Source organism: Peromyscus leucopus, chromosome 6, assembly GCF_004664715.2.
Source record: "Peromyscus leucopus breed LL Stock chromosome 6, UCI_PerLeu_2.1, whole genome shotgun sequence".
Lineage (NCBI taxonomy): Eukaryota > Metazoa > Chordata > Mammalia > Rodentia > Cricetidae > Peromyscus > Peromyscus leucopus.
In genome coordinates this window covers 43093703-43108197 of record NC_051068.1, presented here as the reverse complement: position 1 = coordinate 43108197, position 14495 = coordinate 43093703, and the positions used below count along the sequence as shown (strand labels likewise).

The 14495-nt window shown below is 41.2% G+C and overlaps 1 protein-coding gene across 2 annotated transcripts in view; it reads right to left on the bottom strand.

Annotated features, from left to right (window-relative positions):
• Positions 1–14495, bottom strand: part of Kcnab1 (potassium voltage-gated channel subfamily A member regulatory beta subunit 1) — a 381896-nt gene that overhangs the window by 248242 nt on the left and 119159 nt on the right. The window lies entirely within an intron of this gene.

The following is a 14495-nucleotide window of genomic DNA, read 5'->3' as shown; positions in this document are numbered from 1 at the left end:
CATTCAGTCTTCAGAGACTAACTATATTGGAAACCACATTCTACATGTCCACTGGAGTAATACCCATGCTAAGCACACCAGGGTGGAGCAGGGATAGATTTCTGGATCCTAGAGAACATTCTGATCCATTACCCACATCTCAGTGGAGTCCCTATTGGCATCTGACTCCGCTACTGAGACAGAAATATGACAATGTCTGGGGTTTCAAGAAGCACATGGAAACTCAGTTAGTCTTCCTAAAGGTTTGAGACTCCCATGTGGCAGGAACAATGGCTCTGATTTGATTGGCAGGAGTGGAGGGAAGCAGTCACCTCTGGACTGGCACATTCAGGGATGATACACACTCTGCCTGTGTTGATTAAAATACAAATAAAACAGTTGGTCTGATCACTTCTATCCAATCAAATGAAATTGTACAAATAAAATTTTCAAGGAGACTCTGTGCTTGCATTGAGATCTATTCAAGACATTAATCTTAACATCTTTGAACCCGAAGATAAGATTTAAGCCACATTATGGAATTGCATCCTTGACCCTCCGCACTATTTTTTTTTTCACTCTTTGCCTTAGAAAATAAATGTGCTGGTTAATGGGAAGAAAATTTAGGATGAGTGAGGCTGAAGGGTTAAGTGGGGACCTTTTCTTTGCACCCTTGTATGCCAGGCAGGAATACTGGGGGGGAGGGGGGATGTATTTATTCTTTGGAATAAACAGTGGGCAGAGAGGAAGCAGATCATAGGAACCTTTATTTTTGCACACTAAGCCAGCTCATCGGAGATGATCAACGTGAATCAGGAAAGCAGTCAAAATGAAAAGAGGAAGAAGTGGGAGGAATCAAAAGGAACAGCTTTTAGAAAAGGGGGCGGGGAACCACCACCACCAAAGCAGCTTGGGAGCGATTGAGTGAGGTGATAACCACCAGGCTGGGAGGGTCAGGAACCTGGGCTTCAACTAGGTCACTGGCTGTGAGGGAGGGGGCGCAGGGGGTGAGCAGGGGCTCAACTGAGGGTGCTGCCAGTTTTACGGGGAGGACTGGAAACTTTGAAAGAAAAAGAGGCCAGGGCTTGTTAATCAGTGTGGTGCTCAGCTTTGTCAAAGAACTAACAGAGAAAGGCCAGAAAGCACGGGCTAGCCCAGAAGAGGGAAGAGGTTATCTGAATAAGACATACAAGGCAGAACACCTCTGAGTCACCTTTGATCCCCATAGGACCACACAGAGGGCTTGGTCTTTGGCAGGCCCTCCCTATAAATAACTGAGAGAGATGAAGAAATAAGGAAGAGGGAGCTGCCATTTCCCGGGTAAGCTCCTGGGCATCCACTTTGAAGCACAGCCTGTGTACTGAGAAGGAGGGAATGACAGCCCCACATTCCCTTCTGCCCCTCTCGTGTGTAGTCAGTCCAGTGTCCCAGCCTTTGGGACACGCCACGTAGAGAATCAAAGACCAGAGGCTAGAGGATGCTCACAGTGCAAGCCTCTTTCTTGCTGTTCACAGTGAGCCTTTCATCTCTGATACCACACAGGCATTCTGACAGGCAACCAGCAGCCCCGTGGTCTCCCCAGACATCCTCACTCTTCCCAGCATTGACGGAGGAGCAGTCAGTCTCAGGAGCCTGGAAATTAGGTAACTGTTAGCTGAAGAATGCCCGCTCCTAATAAGTTTGCTCACAGGCTACATGGTAATGAAGCTGGAGACTTGGAATGTGTGTCTTTGCGCTGTCACACAACAGGATTGAGAGGAATCCCCACTACGAGAATTTCAGGCTTAAATACACATACAGACCTGCATATAGATACATTTACATAGATGGTATATAGATAGAACTGTAGATACAGGTATAGATTATAGTTATGGGCTGGAGCGCCTCACCCAAACTTCATGTATTGAAACCCTGGCCTCTCCCCAGTATATCAGAATGTGACTGTATTTGGAGACAGTCTGTAAAGACATAACTGAAGTACAATAAGGCTGCAAAGGTGAGCACTAACCCAGTGTGACACATGTCCTTAGACTAAGGACCAGGCTCAGACATGTGAAGACACAGAGCAGAGGATCATCTGTGAGCCCAGGGCAAAGTCCTCAGAAGGGGCCAAGCTTGCTGTCACTTTGATCTCAGACTTAAAATCTGCAGAACTGAGAGGAAATAAACTTTTCCTGCTGCAGCTACTGAACTTGTGGTAGTTGGTTATGACAGGCTGAATTAATACAGGCAGAAATGTAATTTATATGTGTAATGTCCTTTATAAGAAACCATTGGAGCTTACTAAAGTGCAAGCTTCTAAAAGTCATCATTAGTCATGATGAATGTCCTTATATATACTCCACACATCCCAAGCTGCTGTTGTTAATGTCCTATAGGAGGACAGTGAGTTCCAGCTCAGCCGGGGCAACACAGCAAGACTCTGTCATAAAAAACCCGAAGATAGACGACAATCTATCGAACTATTCTCTAGGAAAGTTGATGAAATGTTCTCTGAAGAAAGGCTCCAAATGAAATCCTTTTATTCCTCTTCATGAAGTCATACAAGGTTCCATATGGTTGTTGTTGCTTTTTTTTCCCACTAGCAAACATTAATTATAAAGATTTTAAAGTTTCATAGTAAGTGTATGTGACATAGCTGGGTGACAGTCACCTCCAAATACCCTCCCATCATCACACTCTCCCACTCCTCATTCTTTCCCCTTTCATGTTCTAAGGCAAGTCTTGCTTGGAGAAGTAGTAGCTTTTAGGCACATTTAGTCATCTCCTTTGTGTTCTCCTCAGCTTACCTATTTTCCTTTGTTTGCTCATGTTCCCTAAGGCAGGAGTCAGCATCCTCAGAGACATCCAGAAGTGATGGAGAGAGTACCGCACCAGTAGACATAGCCCAACAGTGGCTTCTCACCTGTAACTTAGGGGTGACCTGCAGCTCTCCCTGACTTCATTCCCTCAGCTGAAGCACGGAGATGGGGTGGGCATCTTTATTTCAAAGACCTCTCTGTGTCTCTGTTCTGCAGATGCTATGACTAAATTTCTGGAGGTTGCCACAGCGCAGGACTGAGTTATCACTTACTCTTCTGTTTTGCCCCGATTGATTCCTTCATTACCTAGCAGTGGAGTTTTAGCATCGGTGTCAGCCATACTGGGTCTTGGATGTTTAAGAACAGGTAACAGGATGTAAAATTTGCACCCAAGAGCTTTGGTCTTTGTGGTTATCTCGGTGTTCCTGGGAACCCCAGAGACTTGATGACAGGGATATACGAGTTGCAGTTAAGCCTGAAGCTTCATCTTCCTCTGCTTCCTCCCTTTCCTGTGCCGTTGAACAGGGTGCTTATGTTCTTGGAACCTTGGCTTCCTCATGGAGACATAGTGCCTGAAGTGAGAGTGTGGCTCTCCAGAGCAGCTTCCCGTCATGAGTGGCATTCTCTGGCTGAGGAAGCAGAAGGTAAACGCAGCCAAGATGACACTGGCAGGGTTAAGATGTCACTGGGGACATCTTCCTTTGAATGTTTGGTTCTTAACCACTGTGCATACTGCTCCTCACTGGAAGAGTCCTTTCTCATCAGAAGGACTTTACACACACCCTCTTATGAGTACAATTTAAGAAGAAAGCCTATTGCCTTTATGAGTACTAGAAATACATTCAATTTAGAAAGTCTAATCATCAGTGCTTTATTAAAAATACTTCATGACTGTTCATTCCTATCCTACTGCAGTAAAAATTTCCCAATTACCCAGAAAATTTTTGGTTTATTCAATTTCTTCCCAGTGAAGTCAGAACCAAATATTTTTCACGGGTTCCACTTAGAACTTATGGTTTATATTCCATTGGAAAGCACAGCCAGCAGGAGCCAGGAAACATTCAATCATGCAGCCAGGCAAAACTGGAGTTATCCAACACAGAAAAGAATCTGCTAATATCAGAAGAATTTTAAACATGAACGTGTACAGATGGCAGGCTACTTCCTGTGCCTCATTTGTGAGCAAAAGAGCTGTGCCATTTATCAGAGACTATCAAAATCTGGTTAGAGAGTTATTTATTATATTCTCACAATTTCAACATGCCATGAAAATGATGCTCTTCCACATGTACAGAGACACAGCCTTTATAATGTCAAATAAAACTGAGATTGAACATACTTATGGCTTTTCTGATGAGAAGAAACTTCTAGGTGTCTACCTTTCAACTTTCCTAGAAGAACAGACTTACCAAAGAACCCAGCAGGACATTCAGGGGCCAAACCCATCCTCACATACCAGACTCCTCTTCTAGAAACAAAGCGCCATGAACCAAAGGATGGACAAGCCTTGGTCCTGGGAAGCAAAGCCAGGGCTTAAACATGAGAGGCACATGCTCTGTCACTGCACTATGTTCTCCAAGTAACAGTTAGCACTTAGACTACATCCATGGCCACTGACAATTATTTCCTGAATCCAGAATATTATGAAATTGATGAGCCACCAATTCTAATTTTTTTTTCATAAATGTTCACACTGAAAATCTGGCACTCCAGTATTTCATAGAAGCAGTTGTAGTGAAATGGGAAATTCACAATTCAGCTGATTTTGTTCTGGCATCTTCATAGTAGACAATTTCTCACGTTTTTTCAGGAAAACAGACATGGAAGAAAACTGACTCATATTCTGTCTACTTTTATGAATGTTATTTTCCTTTCAAATTACTATCCATTACCATGAATTCTACCATTGCCTTATATTAGCCTCAGACAATCAGAAATATGTGCTATGTCTTTGGTTAAGATCTTCTTGAGAAGTCAACTTACAGAGAAATTGTTTTCAAAGATAGTTATTATATATAATCAATCCATGATAAAATCAACTAAATGGCACATTGCTATTTCATGCACTACAAAGTGGTTAATTAATTATGCCATAATGCATATGGTTAATTTTCAACTAATTAAAAATGTTTTTAGTTTCAGACTCCTTCTCCAAAAAAAATCACCATTTTATAAACTTAAAATGAAAATATAAAGAAAATAAATTGCTAGGAACACAGGTCTAAAATGTATTCGCATTTAGACTTTAAGCTTCTGATCTGGCACTGAGTTGTCAGTATCCACACTTTTCTTCTATCATATTTGTGTTTCTGAAGCAACACTGTTTAGAATCATGCCCGACTTTTGTCTCTCCCCCTGGCTGTTTGGTATGAACTCTCAACGTTCTGAAGTTAATCTACAAGCAATGGTGACCACAGCATCCTAACAGCCTGGCTAGTAACAAGTCAAGTCATTTAACAATTCCAAGAAAGAAAAAAAAAGATATTCCAGAGAATTGATGAACTATCATTTTTAAGATGTTATACTGTAAACCTTATCTTATGGCAATTTATATCTGAAATATTGCAAAAGTATAATGAAGGAGGGGAGGGAAGAAGAAAATGTTGAGTTGCTTTTATTATCTAGGCATTTTGGTAAAAGCTTGCACACCCTTTATCTTAGTATAGAGGAAAGAGAAAATGGGCTATTGTTAATCATTTCAGCCAGCTGAAAACTAAGTGTTTTTTTTTTTTTTTTTTTTTTTTTTTTTTTTTGTGGGGGGTTCATGAGCATTCATAGTCACTCTTGCAAAGCTGTAGTGATGGAGGCAGAGTATTTGCCAGAATGTGCTTGGCTCTAGATCTGATCCCCAGGTAAACCATACACATAAAATGATAAATGTCTGAAGTATATGGTGTGCAGTTCTATCATTTAAAACCTACAATGAACGAATTCCCGAAGAGCCTCTCACAGAAAGCCATCCTTACAAGTAACCTCCAAAAAGTTATTGAGACAAAGTCACTTTCAGTTCAAGTCTGTTCATCTGCTTAGAGAAAGACAGAAAAGCTATTATTATACACATCTTTCTCTCATAATAGTAATATGTGTTTTGTAAAGGGCCTACTGACTTGTTCTTTTTATGTTATCCATTCTTTGAACCAGAATTCTTATAAAGCAAGCAGATCCAAGACTTTATGGGATCATTTTTCATTTAATTCTTCCCCGTTAGCAGCCCGAGAAAGGTTAATGCAGGTGACCCCTTTAGTTCCTCACCACATTAAAATGGAAGCCACCCTGAGTACACAGTTGCTTAAGCTTTCTATCACCTCAGACCTAGTAGGATTGCTATTGCAAATATCAATGGCAAAGCTAGAAAAACAGTTAGCTTTCTGTCCTCCTTCCTGACTCATGTGTCCATTGCTGGATTATTCTTCCTTTCCTGCTTTCTTTTTCTTTCCTTCTTCCTTCTTTTTCTTCACTCTTTCCTTTCTTTCTTTCTTTCCTCCTTTCTTTTCTCTCTCTCATTCCTTCCTTCCTTCTTGCCTTCCTTTCTTTCTACCTAATCTTTAACTTCCTTTCTTTTGTGTATGGGAATGCTTTGGACAAGTTTGTAAAAAAGCTGATAGTGAAATCCACTTATAAATGTTAAATCCAATATAAAATTAAATAAAGTGAAATCCAAGTATAAAATCCAATGGAAGCTCCACAGTTTCGCAATGGTTATTATACCTGTGTAGAAGTCTGTTGAGATATAAAAACTGTAGGTCTGGCTAATCTCACTGTATAATGTTTTTTATTTGAAAGTTCTTTACAATAAAGTTTTTATTAAAATAAAAGACAGGAAATATGGGAATACATGTTAGTAAGGATTCAAACTGGAATGACCATTATGAAAAATGGAACAGAAATAGAAGTTCCTTAACAAATCACAACCTGAAAAACATGTGAGTCATCCCTTCTATTGCTAAATTGATAACCCATGAATTAAATCAGTATTTTGAAGAGCTCTGTGCATGCCCATAGTCATTGCAGCGTTATTGAGAAAAGCCAAGATACATAAGCAATGTGAGTGTCCATGAATGAATTAACAAATAAAGAAACTATGAAATACATGCCATGGAATGTCATCAAATGTGAAATACTGCTATTTGCAAGAACATGGGTAAAACTAGAGGGCTTTGTGCTTGATTAAATAAGCAAGACACAGAAAAACAAACATTGCCAGTTCTCACTTTCATGTGGAATCTCATAAAGCTGTGACAAGAGTTTATGTGTCCCTACTACCAACAGGAAGAAATTGAGGGACTCGAGGAGAAAGAGGCAAAGAAAGAGAGGAAGGAAGGATGGGAGAGAGAGAGAGGGAGGGAGGAAGATTGACTGTATATGTATCAAATCATCAAGTTATGTATCTTAAATTATAAATTTTCAATTTGTCAATTATGCTGCACTAAACCTTACAAAAAGGAAACAAATAACTTACCCAACATTATGTAACTCATTTCCTGCTGAGCTGAACTACCCACCCAGACCTAATGCACCATTTACATAGCTACATTAAAAAAAAAACCTCAATTATGTCATTCTATAAAAATGTTCCTACTTTAAAGAGAAAAGAACCTCTCACCCATGTTCAATCAAGTATCATAGTTACTGAGGTTTTTTCCCAATACTACTTTTGTGAGCAAAATAAAGTAAAAATGTAAAGTTATTTTTCAATCATAGAATCATGCCAAGTTTTTTAACAATACATAGACAAATTCTTTTAGGTTTACATAAATCCTAGTCACAGAATGGAGATGAAACAGATCTAGGAAGAAAAGAGGAATATCATTCATTTGGTAGACTTAAAAATCATCCTGGTCAATATTTCTTTGGTATTTTCTATTTTCACACACAGGTTTGTGGTTATTATTAATGTTTCTGTTATTGTTGGACACCGCTGAGATTCTTTCAAGGCTTTTTATCAGTTATCCCCATACTATCAGCTTTATTTGTTCTTATGTTTTCATTTCTCATGTATTATCTTTTCTCAAGACAACTATTTATCATCACCATCACCAATTATTATTTGCTATTCAGTTGACAAACTCTAAGTGCTGATGAGGGAAGGTGGAAGATTCAGCTTTCCTGCATGAGGCTTCATAGCTGGGAATATGCAGGCGTGCATGACCAGCTGCCGAGTGTGTATCAGATCAAGTGCAGCTGATATATTCTTTAGAGGAAATTAGGGAGACCCATGTGGGTTGAGGGATTTGGAGAAACCATAGTGGTATCAGAAAAGCTCTGGGCAATGAGGACAGAAAAAAATGGGGCAAAGATAGAGAGTAGGCAAGCTAGGCGATGGGAGAGGGGAAACAGCTTCCATGCAGAGGTTGAGAATCTTGTTGGGGAACATGCATGCCCTTGGTATGCAGCATCATTGGAAAGAGGACTTCTATGAGACACAATGCAAAACAAAGTCTGTACACCAACTGACAGTAGAGGACAGCCTGGAATAAGGGGGAGGCTAGAGCTCTTCCCTCAGAACAGTCATGTGAGTATGGAGAAAAGTTCATCAGGGCTTCTGGTGGGTTGGGCATGTAAGCTGTATTTTAGGCAAATACGGCTAGAAACCATGTGTAGGTGGTTTGAGGCAGGAAGGCAGTGGGGGATGGCAGGAGTCAGTCTGCCATAAAGTACAATCCGCTGAAGGGATTATGATGATTCTCCTAATAGAAGGAGAATGGAGAAATGCTCACTAGGCATGGTGATCTGACAAGCAGTTGGATAATATATATAGTAGGAGCTTATTTTGACAGAAACAAAAATGTTATCAGTAGTTACTTGTGGGTGGTAGGATTATGGGTAGTTTTTGCTTCCTTTATTTTGCTCATATATGATTTCCCGCTGTGAGCACATATTACTTTTGTATTATGGAACACAGAAAGTGATGCCCAGAAAGCAAGAAATTATGCTAGAAATAATGGTGAGCCAGTGGGCATACACATCCTGTAGGGGAAGCACAGTGACTATTTGCTTCATAGCATTTGGGATAAACACCACTAGGCAGACTCAGTTTGTTTTTTTTAACAAACAAGCCTCCAGATATAGATATCAGGAATATAACCACTGAACTGTGTTAACTAACATGAAATTGAGATCCGGTAGTATTTGTTTTTCTGTGCCTTGCTTATTTAATCAAGCATAAAGCCCTCTGGTTTTACCCATGTTCTTGCAAATAGCAGTATTTCAGACTTGATGACATTCCATGGCATGTGTTTCATAGCTTCTTTATTTGTTCATCCATTCACGGGCACTTACATTGCTTACATATCTTGGCTTTTCTCAATAGCGCTGCAACAACTACGGGCATGCATAGAGCTCTTCAAAATACTGATATAATTCCTTGGGGTTACATGACCCTTTCACGGGGGTCACATATCAGTTATCCAGCATGCCAGATATTTACATCACAATTCACAACAGTAGCAAACTTACACTTATGACATAGCAATGAAAATAATTGTATGGTTGGGGTCACCACAACCTGAAGAACTGTACTAAAGGGTGGCAGCGTCTGGAAGGCTGAGAAGCACTGCTCTAAAGGCTCTTCTGGCTTCTGATAGTGGTCAGCATTCCCGCGCCTGCATCATTCCGGTCTCCGTGACGGCCTGGCCACAGTGTTTCCCACATACCACGGACCCTTGCCATTGAATTTAGACCTTCCTTATTGCAAGATCATAATCTTAATTACATCTTCAAAACCTTTTTTTTTTTCAAATAAAGTCTCATTCACAGACTTGAAACACCGAGATGTAGTTCTATTTTTTGAAGGCCTAACGTGTAGCTGTTGGTTTGCAGAAGACATGGTCAAAAAGGAGAGGGGAAGAGGAAAGAAGCCATAAGAAGAAAGCAGGGAGCTCGACTTTCTTTCTGGTCTAACTGGAGAAAAATAGAAGATGCAACCAAGCGGCTCACAGTAATGCAGAGAGAGATGTGGCCTGGCCTGGAGCATGATGGGAGCAGCTCATAGGTGTGTAGTGATGCACTGTGTACCCTAATAAAATTTGCCTGAAGATCAGAGAACAGAGCAAGCTACTAGATTAAACATAGATGCCAGGCAGTGGTGGCGCACGCCTTCAATCCTAGCACTCGGGAGGCAGAGATCTATCTGATCTCTGTGAGTTCAAAGCCACCCTGGACTACATGAGATTGACTCAGCCTCGGAGAGAAACAGAGCCAGGCAGTGGTGGCACACACCTTCAGTCCCAGCACTTGAGAGCTCATGTCTTTGTTTGGGAAGCACACAGGCCTCTAATCCCAGCACTGAGAAGGAAGTGATGGCTGGGTGGAGAAAGGCATATACGGTGTGAGGAGACAGAACTGGAGCTTTTCAGGCTGAGGAGTCCTAGAGGTAAGAGGTGGCAGGGGCTTGTTCCTTTGTCTCTCTGATCTTTCAGCCTTTACCGCAATATTGGGCTTTGAGTTTATTATTATTATTATTATTATTATTATTATTATTATAAGACCGTTTTATAAATTGAGCAACATAAGTGAGAGTGTTTTCTGTGAGGAACTAGCAGAAAAGGGAAAAGCAAAAATAAGTTTCCACAGGTCAAACAGGGATGGCCAGCACTGTTCATGCCCCAAGAAGAGGTTCTTTGCATGGACAGAAATACTGGGCCTGGAGAGTCACCATAGGAAAGTATCCGTACCGTGTGAGGATGAATCAGCCTCTTCAGAAGCAGCATCTCATCCTGGGGTGGTGAGAAGACGGCACATGGACTACTGGGGAAGTAAGATCTGTACAAATAAGGTGGCTACAAAACAGATAGGAAGAAGGGTGTGAGCCGTGGTGGAGGAGAGAGCAGTTGCTGATAAAAGGCCCAGGAAATGGGGTGTTCGCCATTGTTTTCCTCCTGCCCTGATCAAGAGCACCGATGTTTTCACATGAGTGCCTTTCTTACTAATAACCGCTCAGGTCACTGTGCCCACAGAGGCAAATACAAAGCTGTCTCACTAGACACTCTAGTCCAGTAATAGAGTGACTCGGGGATGGGTACAGAGGAGTTCAGTTATGGAACAGGAGAAGACACTCCATCATTTAAAAGGAGGCTTTAAATATGACTTAAGGCTGTAGTCAGAAGACCAACTGAGCAGAATGGTTCCCGTGGCCAAAGCAGTGCAGCCTCTAAAGTAACATCGCAATTCTGGAAACACATGCAAATGATCGAATACAAGCTTTACAGGGAATGACATTACTCTGGCTTAGTATGAAAGGTCACAAAGCCACGTGAGGTAGCATCCATTGTAATTTTAGCACTCAGAAGACAGAGGCAGGAGGACTGGGCATCTTAGACCAATCTGAGACACACAGTCTTAAAACTAACATCACAAAAACAAAGATTTTAATATCATGTTGTTGCAATTCTTAACTACATATATGTATAGATGATAAGGTATAAAAGGCAGGGGAACAAGTAGCATTGAGGCCATGTTTCTACATTTCATCATTATCAATTTAGTCTCAATCTGAAATAGATTGTGTTAAATTAAACCATATTCTAATCATGGAGCAATCACTAAAAAATAATTCACAGAAATAATTTTCAAAATCAACAAGGTAATGAAATATTTATCACAAAAATAAGATAAAAGAGGAACAGAGGAACAGAAAAGAAAGGTTTAAGATAACAAATAGCAGCATAGAAAATGAAAATCAAACCATATCAATAAGTACATTGAATATAAATAATCTAAGTGAAAAGGCAAAAATTGTGACGCTGAAATAAAGGGTGACCCTGCTACATGATACCCATAAGAGACATAATTTAGATTAAAAGAAAAAAGTAAATTGAAAACAAAATGGGAAAAGCCATCCCATGAAATAGCCATAAAAGAGCTGTAATGATTCCATTGCTATTTAAGAAATTAGACTTCAAGAATTATTAAAGTTAGAGGACACTTTTTAAAAACAGAATATCAATACATCAGCAAAGCACACTAACTGTAAACATACATGCACATGGATCCATGTTTCAGGTCCTCCGATGAGGCAGAGCAAGATGTCTAAAGGATATGGGAGAGCAAAGTCTTATGGCAGCCAGGAGTGAGAAAGAGGTACAGCAGGAGCCAGGGATATGGCTTGCCTTTTAAACCCCTACCTCCTCCACCCTGGCCTTACCTCCTGATAGCCTGTGCAGTGTGAACTCAATGGATGAACCCATTGGGAAAGTTAGCAGACCCATGTGCCAATCACCCATCAGTCAACTGTGCTCCAGATAGTGACCAAGTCTTCAGAACATAGCTTTTAGAGGGAACATTGCTTATCTAAACCACCAGGTACTCTTAAACATAAATGTAAAAACCCTTTACAGGGCCAGGGAGATAGCTCCGCGAACAAAGCACTTTCTGCGCAAGCCTAACACCCTGAGTTTGGCTCTCTAGGACCCGTATAAAAGCCAGCCATGGTGGTACACATCTCTATAATAGTGGAGTATGGGAGTTAGAAAGTGGGTAATCTACAGTTCACATAAATAATTCAATAGATGCACAAATCACGTTTAATAAAGTCCAGTATCTATTAGAGATAAAAATCTCCCAAACAAGATCTAAAAAAAAAAAAAAAAAAAAAACTTTCTTAAACTAAGTGTGTGAGTCGTGGTTCGATATGAAAAGTGTTCTATGGACTCACATATTTGAACACTTGGCCTTCAGCATGTGGCACTGTTTGGGAAGGATGTGAAAATCTGAGGAGCCTTACTGGAGGAAGTTGGCCAAAGGGGGTGGGTCTTGAGATTTTTAGAACCTGGCTTCATTTCCTGTTCACTTCCTGATTTCTGATGAGACAAAATGTGACCAGCCAGCTTCCCTCCTGCTGTTATTCCTGTCCTACCTGCTGCCACTGCTCCCTACCACGATGCAGAGTCGCCTCAAACTCTAATGCATAATAAACAGTTTTTTTAAAAAAATGGAAAGTTTGATGTGGAAAGCTGTGTGAGCAAGTTGAAAGCTGTGTACAAGGATCATGCAGAAGACAGGAAACTGATGGTGATTGCTAAAGAGAAGCCTCTCTGTTTTCACTGGTACAAGAGAAAAGATGCCCTGAAGGCAAGACTCCAACTTGTGAAAATGAAAACTTTCTCAAAAGGAGAAAGTCTCAATCTAGAATGCCACAGAATGGATCCTCTACTTCTCAAAAGCAATGACCTTGGAAAGGGATTCAGATTCAGCCACTAAGACATCGGGGTTCTGCAGCTGTGATCTCAGGGGGACAAGCTCCATCTTACGCTAGCCTCAGAACTTGGCAGCATCATCATTTGGGACTGGTTTTGCAGGCATGAAAGATTCAACATGGAGGAGGTCATGGAGTCCTGCTCTAGGGCTCCAGTGAACTTTTGAGGACAACCACTGTGTGGAAGTGTTAGTGACCCTTCAAGGTGTCCAGTGAGAGGTTACTGCATGAAGCCAAGGAGGTTAAAGTCTGTGTTGCAATGGAAACTGGTTTAGTTAGAGCCTAGGATAGAACCAAGGGGATGAATATATGTACACATGTGCACACACATACTATATATACATATACATATATGTGTGTATATTATATAAATCTACAGTATGTATTAGAATTTATATGCTAGTCAGTTTAAAACGCTAACAGCAGAATCACACCTGAGATCTGAGAACCCAGTATTTACTTGTGCTTTTGGCTGGTGCCTCAACAGAGGAGTCCCACAGCAGTCTCTTACCGGGAAGCAATAACAGCTAGTTACTCATCTGTAAGACGCAGTACCCTAGGAATTCCAATCTTGTTTCAGAATCCCAGAAGACTCCTGGAGAGCCACTGGTCCCTGGTCTACCTTGAAAGCTTGGAAACACTGGGTCTGCTGCCAGTAAAGGAATCAGCAGTAGCAACAGCAAATCAACTCACAGACCAGTGGGCAAGGCAGTATGAGATGGTCTTCCTTCTGACATAGCCATGTTATCTGGGCTGCTAGCAGGTGCCACCACAGTCAGGGTGGGCCTCGCCACATCAAAACAAGGCAGTCAGGGCAGTTCCTCAAATGAGTCTCCTTGGTCAGATGGGTCTGAGCGGTGGCAAGTTAACAATGAACCGTAACAGAGACTTAAGGATGGTGGAGGTGCCAGAATCAAAGAGAATCTGTCAAGGTACTCTGTGTTTGTAATGGAGCTGACTCAAGAGAGAAGCTGTGGTGTACAGCTCCAGCTTAAGTGGGATAGCTGCTATCCAGGCCCCATCCTTACTGAGCTATCGGCAGAGAACAGTTGCTAAGGGAGAGATGATCATTCTCTTTTGCAGGTGTGGACACTGGTTGGTTCCCACATTCCGGTGTATAGCTCAACCCATGCATATATGGGCACCACTAACTGGACTTTGTGGGTTGTATATATTTTGAAAAAAGACAGTAAGTCGGGAGTGGATTATGTTTGGGGAGGCACAGGGAGAGTTGGAGGAGAAACTGGGTGGTTGATATGATCACATTTCACTGTATACATACATAAAATTTTCAAAAATAAAGGAAATTGAAGGGGGAGCATGTGCCTATGGGATCCAGGAGTGGAATGTTGTGCTCAGAATATGAAATGTCCCTGATAGGCTCATGTGGTTGAATACTTGGTCTTCAGTTGAAGACACTGTATGGGAAGGTTATGAAATCTTGAAGAGGTACAGCCTTCTGGAGGAAGTGGGTCACTGGAGGTGGGGCTTGAGGTTTTCACTTCCTGCTGACCTTCTGCTTT